The following is a 15,063-nucleotide window of genomic DNA, read 5'->3' as shown; positions in this document are numbered from 1 at the left end:
AAAAGAAAATGAGCTTTATTTATAAAAGCACACTTACATAGAATCTGATAAAATTGAAATATATACCTTACAAGCTTTATGTATACTAATCAGTTGAAGCAAACTTAAATACAAATCAACGAGTGCTAATATATGCTAATATATGAGTAAACACGCCATAAGCATATTTATTTACAAAACTCACATGAGTTAACGGCTAAATGACAGAGTTTGGGTACTTTTATGGAGGATTCTGTGGAGATGGGAAAAAAGATGAAAGGAATGATTTTTTAATGAAAGAATAGTGAAGTGTAAGTAGTATTATAATGGGAATAATGGAGATGAAGTTACTTGGTGGGAAGAAATGATGAAGGAAGAGAAACGGAGATGCCTGGTGGAAGGAATGGGGACTATTTCACATGGAGTTGTCCCTTATGAAGGAAACAAACGAGGAAGTTTAAGAAAAATAAAAGAAAGTTTAGTGGAAGGAGATGAGGACTTCGTGGAGAAGATGGAGGCTTTGTGGAGGTTATGTGAAGGGATGAAAGCTTTACAGAGGAGATGGAGGAGATTAAGAGAACGAAACAAGGGAAGAGAGGAGGAAAGGAAGGAAGATGGAGATGGAAACGAGAGACCTTGTCATTAGCAGCAACCCCTCTCGGCTTTGCCTCTCCATGCTCGATCTCCCCTTGGATGAAGGTCTTCTTCGTTATTTATAGATGAGGAAGGAAACTATGCAGACTTCAATTCTTTTGGAGTCTGGGCAGACTTCATTTTGTTTGAAGTCCGGAAGCCTCTCGAAGTCAGAACCGAAGTCGAAACTTAATTGATTTTAAGTTCGATTTTCTATAGCATCTTGTCATCTATATACAGTGTTAGAAAATCTTTCTATAGATGAATAGTGATGTTGTCAGGAATCTTCCTGTAGCTTGCTTGTTATTTATGGATCCTAGTGTAGATTGAATTTTGAAGATGAATCGTCTCTGAGAATTAAACCAGCTTAGTAGTGGTTGTCTCCAAAAAATAGTAGTAATCATCTGGTTGTAGATGTGGCTAATAGAAGAGCCACTGGATTGTACCTGCAAAGAAAGATTTTTCTACCAAAAAATTGGTAGAAGGATTAGTAGAAAAATAGTTTTTTTTCTTCTCTTTTTTTTCTTTCTTTTTTTTTTTCAAAAGAACACTCTAGTTCTTATTTTCAGTTGATAGGTGGCGAAGTCATCATCGATCATATATACTTCTTTCGCTTCTTCTTTTATATTGATTTTTGAATGATGCTCTGGAAGTAGATGCTCCAAAATTTTGTAGTTCATAATTTTTTTAAAAATATTTTCCATAGATTTTTTTATAAGGAGATGGAGCTCTTTCAAGGCCTTCTTAGTAGTTTCTGTATGTAGTCTCGACGAGTCCATTAATAGTTGGATTGGATAAAAATTTGAAGTTCACTTAAAGCTCTTTCTAATGTAAATCTTTGAATTATTGGGTCTTCATCGAATAAAATCCATCTTTTGATGTATATTTTTCTACTCAAGAATATTGAAAATTGATCAGCTTTTATTTTGAATTCTCACTTTAATATCCAAGGATGATCTATCTCGGTGTAGAATCTCATCAGGTTGATATCATCAATACTATGATATCTTTGAGAACTTTGATTTTATATCTTCAGAAAGTATGTCTGGGATTATTCCAAATTTGAGCCACCGGTGATAGTAGAACAGATAGGAAAAATTTCTCAATATCTGAATTTTATGAACCATGAATGCCTGTATTCTAGATTTTGGATATAAAGAAAATTGATCCAAGCTTTCTGATAATCCCAATAACTGAATTCTTTATCTCCATAGTTTTCTATTCTCAAGATCTTAGTAGAATTGGGGTTCTACTTTGAATCCCAATCTTTTAAAGAGAAGACTTTTAGTATGAGAAGTTTAGAGTAAGAAATCTCACCGTTCTATTGGTACTTGTGATGAACATGTATGCTTTTGGTTTGAGTCAAAATTTCTTCATAATAAACTCGATCCTTTTCTCCTGTCTTGGGAATATGAAAGTTTTCTTTTGGAAGAATTTTTATTAGGTCAAGGGTATTCAGGTTTAAATCATGTACTTCCAAAGGGAAAAGGTTTTCTTCTGATTTGAATATATAGGGACAGTATGGCTCTCTGGTAGAGGTGGTAGGAGTATTGAGTGTCCTATAGTTTCCAAGATTGGCTTACTGATCTTCTCTTTAGAAAATTGATCTTTTGGAGATTGAATTCTAAAATATGCTTCCTATAAAAATATGACAGAATTAGTTCATAATATTCAGTTGCAACTAAGAAGGTATTTTCTTGTAGATATAGGTGATTAATTAGAGACTTTATAGCCTTTTTAAAGTCTTTCTTCTGATTGATTATATGAGTTCGCCATATTTCATTAAATAGTAAGTAATTTTTCAAAGAGAGAGTTATGGAATAAGACAGGAGGGATATTTTGTTCCTTGCCCCAGTTTTTGTTAAACTTTATTTTTTGTTGAAGAAATATGGATACAAATTTTTAGTTGAATTGAGGATTCATGTTCTAGTCTTTTTTGATTTCAGTCTCTTTTTGTTAATCTGTTAAAGCATTTTGTTCTTAAAATTTTATCATCGTTTATAACAGACTTCCCATTCTTAAACATAATAGTTAAGTAAGGATGATAAGTTTTGGTAAGTGCCATATAGAGATCAGCAGCCAAATTAAAGTATTACAAGAAGAGTTTTAATTGTTCTTTATTTAAAAGTTTATCAGCTAACTCTAGGACTTGATCTAATAAGAGTATGATGTTATGTTCTGGTTGGATTTTAATTTGAAAAGGTTCTATTACCTTTTTTGATAGCACTAGTCCATTTCTTATTATAGTCCTAAAGAATATTTGCAAGTGTTTCTATGGTTGCTTATCATGAATATATATAATTATGAAATGTACAAAAGGAAGAAGAATTAGTGTCTGCTTAATCCATAATATTATATCAAATTTAGAGTAACTTTTGGCTCCATAAGTTCCTTTTAATATATTTTTTGGAATTGAAATGTTATATTTCATCCATTGTAGTATTTTATATAAAGATTTATGATCATTCATTAATTTTAATCTTCTTGTTATCTTTTTCTGATATTTTGATTTGGTTTTGCATTATTTTTGCAGGATAATTCTTTACATATTTTGGAAGCTTTTCAAAATTATAGCAAGTCTTAAACAATATTCTCTGGTTGCCTTATGTAATGATTTTTTTTTTGGTAATAGTAAAAGGTTTAAGATGTGCTAAGAAGGGGTTTCCTAATATGACTCCTTGTTTTAGAGTTTTGACTAATGAAAATGACATTTCAATACAAAGTTTTTCTATGCATATTTGGACTTCAGAGAGATCTTTTGGTTTACTTTCAGAATTTTTCCTTCAGTAATTTGGAGATTTTGATTAAATTTTTCAAAAATATCTTGAAGGAATTAGGTCTTGTCTGATATAATTTACCTCAGCTCCCAAATCTATCAAAGCTTCATGTTTAAAATGATATCCATTTTTTAGTTTAAATAAAATGTCACAGATCCATTTTTTGTTCAGCTTCTTAGGAATCTTTCTAACTCTTTTATCAAACTTCATTTTGGATCTTTTATGTTTCTTCTCATACAATTTGTTTATTCCAGATCTAAATTTTGTTGGGCCTTATGTGGTGCTCCAAGGCTTAGGGGACCAAGGCTAAGGCCAAGGTCCAAAGTCCATGAGGTGCTCATGGGGTTTCTAGAACTAGTTTGGGTCCTAGGATGAAAGACTGTCAGCCTTTTGGTCTTGAGGTCCAAAAATTTAGGCCTTGAGGACTAACTTATTTTGGGTAAGATTTGAGTCCTAGGTAGATGAGATTTATTCAAATCATGGGTGTACATGGGTTTGGGTTAGCACAAATCTCATATCAAGTTAGCCAAGGAAGTTTTGTGGTTGGATCACACTGATCCTTGTATAAATACCTTTGTATTTAGGGTTTGTATGAAGGGTTCAATCAATCAAATTATTTTCTCTCAAAATTCTCTCTCTCTTCCTTCTTTTCTCCCTCTATCTCTCTGGTCTTCTCCATGCCCTAGAACCAAGAAACCTAGGGTTTTTTGGCCGCCAAACCCAAAAAGGAAAGAAAGGAACCAGTGCTGCCTTTTTTGCATGCTCCTATTTTGAGCGCCCCCTCTTGGCCACCCAAGAGAAGTTTCAAGTTCTAATTTTTTGGTTTTGGAGGCTTCATCAAGTGTGCTTCTAGGTCTCTAAATATGGATTTCAGATCTGGTGTAGAAGGAGTTTAAATCGAAGAAAAAAATCCTACCGACAGGATTTACAAGGCTGCTGCAACTAGAAAGGCTATTCTTCTTCAACATGTTTCATCCCCTTCCGGGAGTTTTTCTTATTGATCTCCTGGTGAGAGGTACTCCACATACCTGAGAACATGTCACAATAAGTGGTATCAGAGCTCGTGTTGCGTGGAGGGAGAATGAGATGCCAGAAGGTGAAGATCTTCAAAGACTGAAATTTCAGCAAGATCCCTATCAAGAAATTTCTCAAATCCCTTGGATTTTCTGTTGTGATTTGGTTTGGATACAACCATGGCAAGCAACATGAAGGTTGATTTTGAGAAGTTTGATGGAAAAAAAAATTATGTGAAAAATTAGGATTGAAAATCTCTTGGTTCAGGCAGATCAAGATCATGCATTGGAGGGGAAGTCTGAAGGGATGTTGGATCGTCAATGGATATCTTTGGAGAAGAAGGCTTGTTCGGCGATTAGAGGGTGTTTGATGGATGCAGCTCTCTATTTGGTGTTAGAGGAGAAGACCCTGAAGGATTTGTGGTTGAAGTTGCACACCATGTATATGGGGAAAAACATATGCAACAAGCTGATGTTGAAGAAAAGACTATACAGCCTTCGGATGCAGGAAGGCGGAGATGTCTTGGTCACATCCAGAGGTTCGACCAGATGTGCAATGAGTTATTGAACATCAAGGTGAAGATGGAGGAGGAAGATAGATCTCTATTATTGCTATCTCGCTGCCTAAAGTGAATTTCAGTGTAGGGTAAACGATAATTTTAAAACTTTTTTAAATTATAATTTTATAGTAAAAATTATTAATTAATTTAATTAATTAATATGTATTAATCCTACAAAATATTTAAATATGATATATATAGCATGCATTTAAATTTGAAATTTAAATTCTACAGTAAATATTTTACTGTTAATGTGTTTAGAAACATTACCTTCGTGCAGGTAGTCGATCACCGCAGTCTGATCACCGTTGAAAAGGTCTGATCATTGCAATATAGCCACACAGTATGTTTAGCCTCTGTGGATCATCCACATGAAGCTCTCGGTCTGATCGGCTCCTCACGAATGCTACTTCATTGTAAACACTTTCGACGGTCGATGCTGATTGAACTCCTTCGATCTTGATCTACCGACTCCTCGAATACTCTGGATCATCAGCAGATATATTTGAGAGGTTGATGAAGCTCTTCCTAAAATTTGGTGGGCTCACGACACTCGTAGCTCACTTTCTCACTTCTCGAACCCTAGGCAGAAACCCTAGGGTACTCTCAGAAAACCCTGCACCAACTTTCTTTCTTTTCTTTTCTCTCAAAAGTTTTTTGAACTTTGATCTTATGCACAAGGCCTTCTCATGCCACTCTTTCTTTCTCAGATAAGATCTTGCACATGCCCCACCTTCTCATCCTTTAAAAATAGTGCAAGACGCGTCTTTACAGCGTTTTCACCGCATGAGAGGATAAAGCTAGGTGGTTGCTCACTTGAATTCAAATCAAATTTGAATTCGAATGCCAACCAACCTATCCTTATCCACTTAAGGTGTGAGAAGGGAGGGGCATGGGCTTCTTTGTGCGTGGAGAGTTTATATGAGAAACTTTTTTTCATGTAAAAAATAGGGTGCATAAAAGGATAAGGTGGCACATGGATTAGTTGCCCATTCAAATTCAAACTTCATTTGAATTTGAATGGCCAACCAACCATCTTATCCACCCAAATGGTGCACAAAGGAGGGGCGTGGGAAGGCTTCTGCATGGGAGAAAATTCATGAGAACTTGTTTCTCGTGAATTCAAATAGGCGCAGGTGAGTGAGGTGGCGCAGGGAGATAAGTCAAAGGTGGTTTCAAACCTAATTGAACCAACCTTATTAAAATAGGTTAGGCACAATTAGACTAAGTTAAACTCAACACAATTAGGCTTAATTAGGCTCAATAAAATCTTAATCAAATCAGGAATTGACTAAGCCCAACCCCTGATTAGATCAGGGACAAACCACCTCGACGATTAGGTCAACTCTTAACCTAATCGGGTCAGACCCAACTGAATCCAATTCAATTGGACTTGATTCAAAAGTAATTACTCAATCAAATTGAGTTAATTAGTGATCAAATCATTAATTAAACCTCTCATAAATACTGAGTCCTAATTCGATGGACAATCGGACATCAAAGTTCATCGATATGAAACCTTGATCGAAGAGTCCCAAACCAGTGAGACTCTTGACCCCGGTACCCCAAATGTGTGGAACTCATGATCAGAGAATCCTGATTCTCGATCACAAAGTCCCAGGCATGTAGAATCAGAGTCTCCAAGCATTAGGACTCTTGGTCGAAGAGTCCCAGTCCAGTGGGACTCTTCATCGCCATCAGATCAGATAGGAACCTCTAATGTGTGTGACCCCACAGGTTTGAACCTAAGCCGACAGCATAGGAACCGATTTCTGTACTAATCGAAGTGACTATCTAGCAATGGTACCCAACATCCAGATAGGTCGAATAGTCACAATCGCAACATTCAGAACCTACGCGAATATGGTTACTGTATAATTCATCCCTTTTGACCCCTGTGTATAGGACGACTCAGGGTTAAACTGTTAACCCTGATTAGATCATCCGAATCATGCTCAACTCAAACAGTCCGGTGACTCCTTACTAAGACTACCCTGGCCAAAGTTTTACTAAATTAAAATACGACTTACACAGCTCCTAAACTGGAGTCGTCAATCCATCTTGACACACGCACCGACAAGTCAAGTACTTGACTACACCCAGCAGCCTTCCGTCACTGAATTAGAAATTCAGGTAATCCAGTGCCTAAGTACAGTGAGTTGCTTGCAAGTCACCGTGGCGGTCTCAGATCGGAGGGACCGTTATACCCATATCCCATCGGAGCAAATCTTGATAGCAGAAAAAGCTCTGGAGTCGGTCACGTTCAGTGCAGATGTACCCTTATATCTCACCTGTATGCCATACCAGTATCTCCACACTCCTTGATTAAGAGAACAACCAACCCATATGGCACACAATGACCTATGCTTGATAAACATTATTGTCCTTGGTAACAATGTATCATTTGGTCGCGAACAGGTTTAAGGACTAAATGACAAATCCTCCTTATCGAGTCTAGTCCTAAGGACTTCACCACAACATAAGAGTTCATTAGAAGATGAAATAATTTATGATGAAAAATATCAAAATAAATTTTATTTATTTATAATTCATATACTAATACAAAAAAGAGCACAACCATCAACAGGCTGATGATTGGCTTTGGGACACTATTTCCAACAATCTCCCACTTGGCCTAAAGCCAATCGGTGCAGTATCTAATACCCATCTTCGACTTGAAGTCGTCGAACTCCTTCACCGTAATGGCTTTAGTGAATGGGTCAGTCAGGTTCTCCTTTCCATCGATCTTTTGAAGATCGACGTCACCTCTATCCATGATTTTCCAGATGAGATGGTAGCGGTGCAGAATATGCTTCATCCGCTGGTGTGCCTTCGATTCTTTCGCCTGAGCAATGGCTCTAAAGCTGTCACAATAGAGCAGAACTAGACCAACAAGGGAGGGTGCTACTCCGAGCTTGATGATGAATTTTCTCAGCCACATCACTTCTTTGGCAGCATCTGATGCAGTGACATACTCTGCCTCGCAAACTGAATCAGCCATAGTGTGCTGCTTGAAACTCTTCCAGCAGACAGCCCCACCATTAAGGATAAAAATAAATCCCGACACACTCTTGCTGTCATCGTGATCAAACTAAAAACTAAAGTCTATAAACCCTATAAGTCTCATGTCTGATTCACCATAAACAAGTCACTAATCCTTAGTATTTCTTAAATACTTCAGGATGATTTTAACAACCTTCCAATGATTCTCCCCTGGATCAGATTAGTATCTACTCACTACCCCTAGTGAGTATGCCACATCTGGTCGTATACATGTCATGGCGTACATGATAGATCCCACTGTCAAAGCATATGAAATTCTACCCATATGCTCTCTCTCCTGAGGTGTTGTCGGACAATCCCTCTTCGAGAGAGAAATTTCATGGCCTATCGGTAGATAGCCTTTCTTGAAATTCTCCATGCTGAACCTCTTCAGCATAGTATCAATGTACGTAGACTGGGATAAGCCAAGCAACCTTTTAGATCTATCCCTATAGATCCTCATCCCTAGGATGTAGGAAGCTTCTCCCAGATCCTTCATGGAGAACTGTAACGACAGCCAAATCTTTATTCCCTGTGATGTAGGGACATCATTCTCGATTAAGAGAATATCATCCATATACAATACAAGAAATGCCACTACTAAACCATTAGCCCACTTATAAATATAGGACTCTTCTTCATTCTTAACGAAGCCATACGTTTTGATCGTCCTATCAAAATGTATGTTCCAACTCCGGGATGCCTGCTTAAGTTCATAAATGGACCTCTATAGCCTGCACACCTTAGACTCATCTATGGATGTGAACCCTTTAGGTTGTATCATATACACCTCTTCATCCAGCTCTTCATTTAGGAAAGCTGTCTTCACATCCATCTGCCAGATTTCATAATCCAGATGGACAGCTATCGCAAGCATAATCCGAATGGATTTGAGCATTGCCATAGGAGAAAATATCTCGTCATAGTCTATACCATAATGTTGACAATATCCCTTGGCAACCAGACGAGTTTTATAGGTCACCACCTTTCCGTCTGCACCCCTCTTCCTCTTGAAGACCCACTTACACCCTATGGGTTTTACTCCTTCGGGTGGGTCAACCAATGTCCACACATCGTTGACCTTCAAGGATTCCATTTCGGATTTCATGGCCTCTAGCTATTTCTCAGAGTCAGGTCTCTGCATTACATCCATGTAGGTGATCGGATCCTCATTATTTTCATCAAGTTTGACAGGATCGCCATCCCAGACCAAGAAACCATAGTATCTATTCAGTTGACGTGGTACTCTACCAGACCACCTTAAGGGTGCACGAACAATAGGCTCCAGATCTGATCTAACCAAATCTGATTCAGGTTCAGCAACTTGTGTCAGTTTTTCCACCTGCCGAACTTCCTCAAGTTCGACCTTAGAGGCAATAGTCCCTTCACCAAGGAACTCTTTTTTCAAAAGATTGCCTTAAGGCTGACAAATACCTTTTGGTCATCAGCTAGATAGAAATAATACCCTTTGATCTCTTTTGGGTACCCTATGAAATAACACTTGCTAGACCTAGGTCCAAGCTTGTCCATAATTAAACATTTAACATAAGCCGGACACCCCCAAATCCTAAGGTACGAGAGTACTGGCTTACATCCTATCCATATCTCATACGGTATTTTGGTTACAGACTTACTCGAAACCCTATTTAGAAGGTAACAAGTCGATACGAGCGCATATCCTTAGAGGGAGATCGACAGACTAGCAAACTCCATCATGGATTGAACCATGTCCAACAAGGTCCGATTCCTCCTTTCAAACACACCATTATACTGTGGTGTTTTAGGAGGAGTCCATTGAGAGAGAATCTCATTCTCCTCAAGATATGTCAGAAACTCATTGGAAAGGTATTCACCTCCTTGATCAGATCAAAGAGTTTTAATACACTTTTCAGTTTATTTTTCTACCTCATTTTGAAATAGTTTGAACATTTCAAATGACTCCGACTTATGCTTCATTAAGTAGACATACCCATACCTCGATAGGTCGTCTGTGAAGGTTATGAAGTAGAAATATCCACCTCTTGCACTTGAGCTCATGGGTCTACATACATCAGAATGTATCAGACCCAAGAGTTCACTGGCTCGCTCACCTTTTCGAGTAAAAGGTGATTTGGTCATCTTCCCAAGAAGACAGGACTCACAGGTTGGAAATGATTCACAATCACCAACTTCAAAAATTTCTTCTTGAGCCAACCTGTTTATCCTGTTCTTATTAATATGACCTAGCCTACAGTGCCAAAGGTAGACTTCTGACATATCATCCATTCTAGGACATTTTTTGAAGGTTTGAACCACATTAACAGGCTGTGATAGTAAGTAAATTCTATTATTTAGTTGTCCAACAAACATTATAACACCATTCAAAATGATATTGCAAACATTTTCTTTTATTCAAAATTCATAACTGTACATGGCCAAAAACCCTACAGAAATAATATTTAATAAAAAACTTGGACAATAGTGACATTCACTCAGAATTACATTACGAGAGTTAATTATAAGGTTCATGATTCCTAAAGCTAGAATTGGAACTTTGCTTCCATCTCCAATGTTCAGGAACCTCTCGCCTTCATCAAATCTCCTACTAACCTGCAGACCCTGCATCGAATTACAGATATGATAAGGACTTCCGGTATCCAATACCCAGGCAGTAGTATCACAAATGAAAAAGTTGCAAGGTGTTATCATATAATTACCTTGCTTCTTCTTCAGCCTATTCGGGTCCAGGGAGGCAATGTATAGAGGATAGTTCCTCTTCCAGTGCCCCTGCTTCTTGCAAAAGAAGCACTCCGTCTGGCTCTGATCAAGCTTGCGCTTCTTGGTCTAACCCTGTGCTGACATCCCAGCATGTGGCTACACCTTCTTATTCTTCTTCTTCTTGCTCTTCTTCCCTTTCTTAAAGGGTCGACGACTAGAAGAAGATCCTCCCACAACATTCACTGACACCTTATGGGGCTGGTGGTCCTTCTCAAAGTTCTGCAGCAACTCCAACAAGCCGTGGTAGTTCACTGCAGGCTTTGTCATCCGAAAATAAGTAAGGAAGGGGAGGAAAGACTTGGGCAAAGAATTAAAGATTGCATCCTTACCGAGCTGCTCGTGCAAGGGAAAGCCCAGTTTACTTAGGCGCTCAATCATTTCGATCATGTACAGTACATGATCAGTGACTGAGGCCCCATCCCTCATCTGAGCATTGAAAATGGTACAACTAGCTTTGTACCTTTCAACATCGTCAGGCGTGCCAAAGGAGTCGTTCAACATTTGAAGCATCTCCTACGGTTGGGCGTTCTCGAACCTGCGGCTGAACTCATCATTCATTGCCGCCAGCATTATGCACCGTACGGTGGTACGATCGTTGAGCCACTTCTGGTAAGTGTCTCGGACTATCTCTCTAGCGTTTGGGGCTGGCTCCTCAGGTGCCGGATCCGTTACAACATAAAGGATCTGTTCATGCTCAAGGATGATTTTCAATTTTGATACAAGCTATCAAAATTAGGTCCCATGAGCTTATCATTATCTAATAATGATCGGAGCTATAGGGTAGTGGCCATAGTTGTATAAAAAAAAATCAGACCTTTATTAGTATATTAATTATTAATACTAAAGATTTGGACTTTAGTCTAAAGTTTCTCTCAGTATTTTTACGAACTGGTAGCCTCAACCTCCAATTCGAGGAATTACTTTAATTTCTTAGTGGGTACTAGAATCCACACAGACCACACATGAGTCCAACTTTGGTTAGTCATCCCATGTGCATCTATGGGTAGGTTCATAACCAGTTGTTTCTCTAAACAACTTTTAGTAATTAATTTTTTGCCCCAGAACCTAATCAGTAGGCTTTGGCCTCCACTGAAAAGATCTGGTTAGATCCAACCATTAACATGACTTGATTTGGTGAATCGGACCAATAAATGATCAGACTCGACTTTGGCCGGCCAACCTGACTACCATCAGAAAGACTCAACCAAATGATTATATAATGAATGATAATTCCATTAGTCAATAAGCACCAGGCCTTTGGGCCTCCAATGATTATTAAACTAATGGACTCATTATTACTCACTTAATGGGAGGCTATGACTTAGTTATCACTATAACTTAATCATTTTTAGGGATCTAATAATTTTTGAAGATTTTATTAAAGGATAGAAGAGAAGAAATTGACTAGCCAATTTTAATCCTCCCACTGACTTCACCAAGTCAGATTAAAAATGATTTAATTAAAGCCAGCATTAAAAGCACTAAATCAGTCACATTGATTTACCTAATGACATGGGTGAGCCCTAATCACCAAGTGATCTAATTAAAATCTAACTCACCAGGTTGGCCAAGTAAGTGAGATCAGTGGTGAGGATATGCCATTAACTCGTTAGAGATCGAATCAATATGAGTAGCTCCCACTTAAAAACCACTAGTCAAACTACCGAAATTACCTTAGACACCAACCGATTTATTAGTTTTAATTTGATCAACTTAGTAAATAGGGTTCCACCACATAGCCATGAATTAAGTCCATCTTGGTCTAGTTAAAGACATGGACCCATTCAACTACAACTATTGGAGTTGAGTCTAGAATGTCCTTGATCTAATCTAATTCAATTTTTGATTAGATTTGACCAATTACTCTAATTTAGTCCATTTCTTTAAGCCAACCTTAGGTCTAACCCAATTATGAATCTAATCCATCTAACCCATTGATCCACAAGTTTATAAAATTATCTTAAGTCTTAATTCATAATTCTAGACCAACTAGATAACACTTAATTCTTTTAATTAAGTATTTGGGTTGATGGGTCAAAGTTTGGCATTTCTAAAATAATTTTTAAATTTAAAAAGTTTTATTTTCTGTTCACCAAATGTGTTGACTCATTTCACAAATGGATCAGCATATTTCATAAACAGCAATCCTATTGCTAATTACATAACAGAAAATAACTCAATCAAAATAAATCATGAATATTTCTTTAGATCTAATCTAACACATTCATGATAAATTTTTTAATTGAACCTTTACAATTAAATCCTTTCACTGCTTCGTCTGCATGGGATATAATCGCATCGGCACCCCTACCGCCATAGGAGAACCCCATCGAATGGGAGAAGAGGGCCTTTAAACCCTACTTTTCTCCTATGATCGGACGATCATGGCAACCAACCCAATTAGACTACTTGCTACTTGGATCAAGTATATCTAAATATACCAATTTCAAAATTTAAATTTCAAATTTCAAATTTCAAATTTCAAATTTCAAATAAATTTTAAATTTCAAATTTTTAAATTTCAAATTTCAAATTTTAAATTTTAAATTTTAAATTTAAAATTTCAAATAAATTTTAAATTTTAAATTTTGAATTTTAAATTTTAAATTTTAAATTTTAAATTTTAAATTTTAAATTCAAATTTCAAATTTAAACTTTTAGATTACTACTTAATCTACGTATGCAAATGTATATCATATTTTAGAACCTACTCTGATACCATTTGAAGTGAATTTCAGTGCAGGGATAAAACGATAATTTTAAAACTTTTTAAAATTATAATTTTATAATAAAAATTATTAATTAATCTAATTAATTAACATATATTAACACTATATAAAGATCTAAATATGATATATATAGCATGCATTTAAATTTAAAATTTAAACTTCTACAGTAAATATTTTACTGTTATGTGTTCAGAACACATTATTTTCGTGCAGATAGTCGATCACCACAGTCTGATCACCATCAAAAAGATCTGATCATTGTAATACAGTCACACAGTATGTCTGGCCTCTGTGGATCATCCACACGAAGCTCTCGATCTGATCGGCTCCTCACAAATACTAGTTCATTGTAGAACCCTTTCGACAGCTGATGCTGATCGAACTCCTTCGATCTTGATATATCGACTCCTCGAATGCTCTGGATCATTAGTAGATGTACTTGAAAGGTTGATGAAGCTCTTCCTAAAATTTGATGGGCTCACGACATTCGTAGCTCACTTTCTCACTTCCTGAACCCTAGGCAGAAACCTTAGGGTACTCTCAGAAAATCCTGCACCCACTTTCTTTCTTTTCTTTTCTCTCGAAAGTTTTTTGAACTTTGATCTTATGCACAAGACCTTCTCATGCCACTCTTTCTTTCTCAGATAATATCTTGCACTCACCCCACCTTCTTATCCTTTTAAAAACAGTGCAAGATGCGTCTTTACAGCATTTTCACTGCGTGAGAGGATAAAGATAGGTGGTTGCTCACTTGAATTCAAATCGAATTTCAATTCAAATGCCAACCAACCTATCCATATCCACTCAAGGCATGAGAAGAAAGGGGTGTGGGCTTCTTTGTGCATGGAGAGTTTACACGAGAAACTTTTTCTCGTGTAGAAAATAGGGCACATAAAAGGATAAGGTGGCGCATGGATTAGATGCCCATTCAAATTCAAACTTCATTTGAATTTGAATGGCCAACCAACCATCTTTATCCACCCAAATGGTGCACAAAGGAGGGGTGTGGGAAGGCTTCTACATGGGAGAAAATTCATAAGAACTTATTTCTCGTGAATTCAAATAGGTGCAGGTGAGTGAGGTGGCGCAGGGAGATAAGTCAAAGGTGGTTTCAAACCTAATTGAACCAACCTTATTAAAATAGGTTAGGCACAATTAGACTAAGTTAAACTCAATACAATTAGTTTTAATTAGGCTTAATAAAATCCTAATCAAATTAGGAATTGACTAAGCCCAACTCCTGATCAGATCAGGGACCAAACCACCTCGACGATTAGGTTAACTCTTAACCTAATTGGGTCAAACCCAACTGAATCTAATTCAATTGGACTTGATCCAAAAATAATTACTCCATCAAATTGAGTTAATTAGCGATAAAATTATTAATTAAATCTTTCATAAATACAGAGTCCAAATTCGATGGGCAATCGGGCATCAAAGTTCATGATATGAAACCTTGATCGAAGAGTCCCAAACCAGTGGGACTCTTGACCCCGATATCCAAAATGTGTGGAACTCATGATCAAAAAATCTTGATTCTCGATCACAGAGTCTCAGACATGTAGGACTCAGA

Source organism: Elaeis guineensis, chromosome 2 (genome assembly GCF_000442705.2).
Source record: "Elaeis guineensis isolate ETL-2024a chromosome 2, EG11, whole genome shotgun sequence".
NCBI lineage: Eukaryota > Viridiplantae > Streptophyta > Magnoliopsida > Arecales > Arecaceae > Elaeis > Elaeis guineensis.
Note: the sequence above shows the minus strand (reverse complement) of the source record.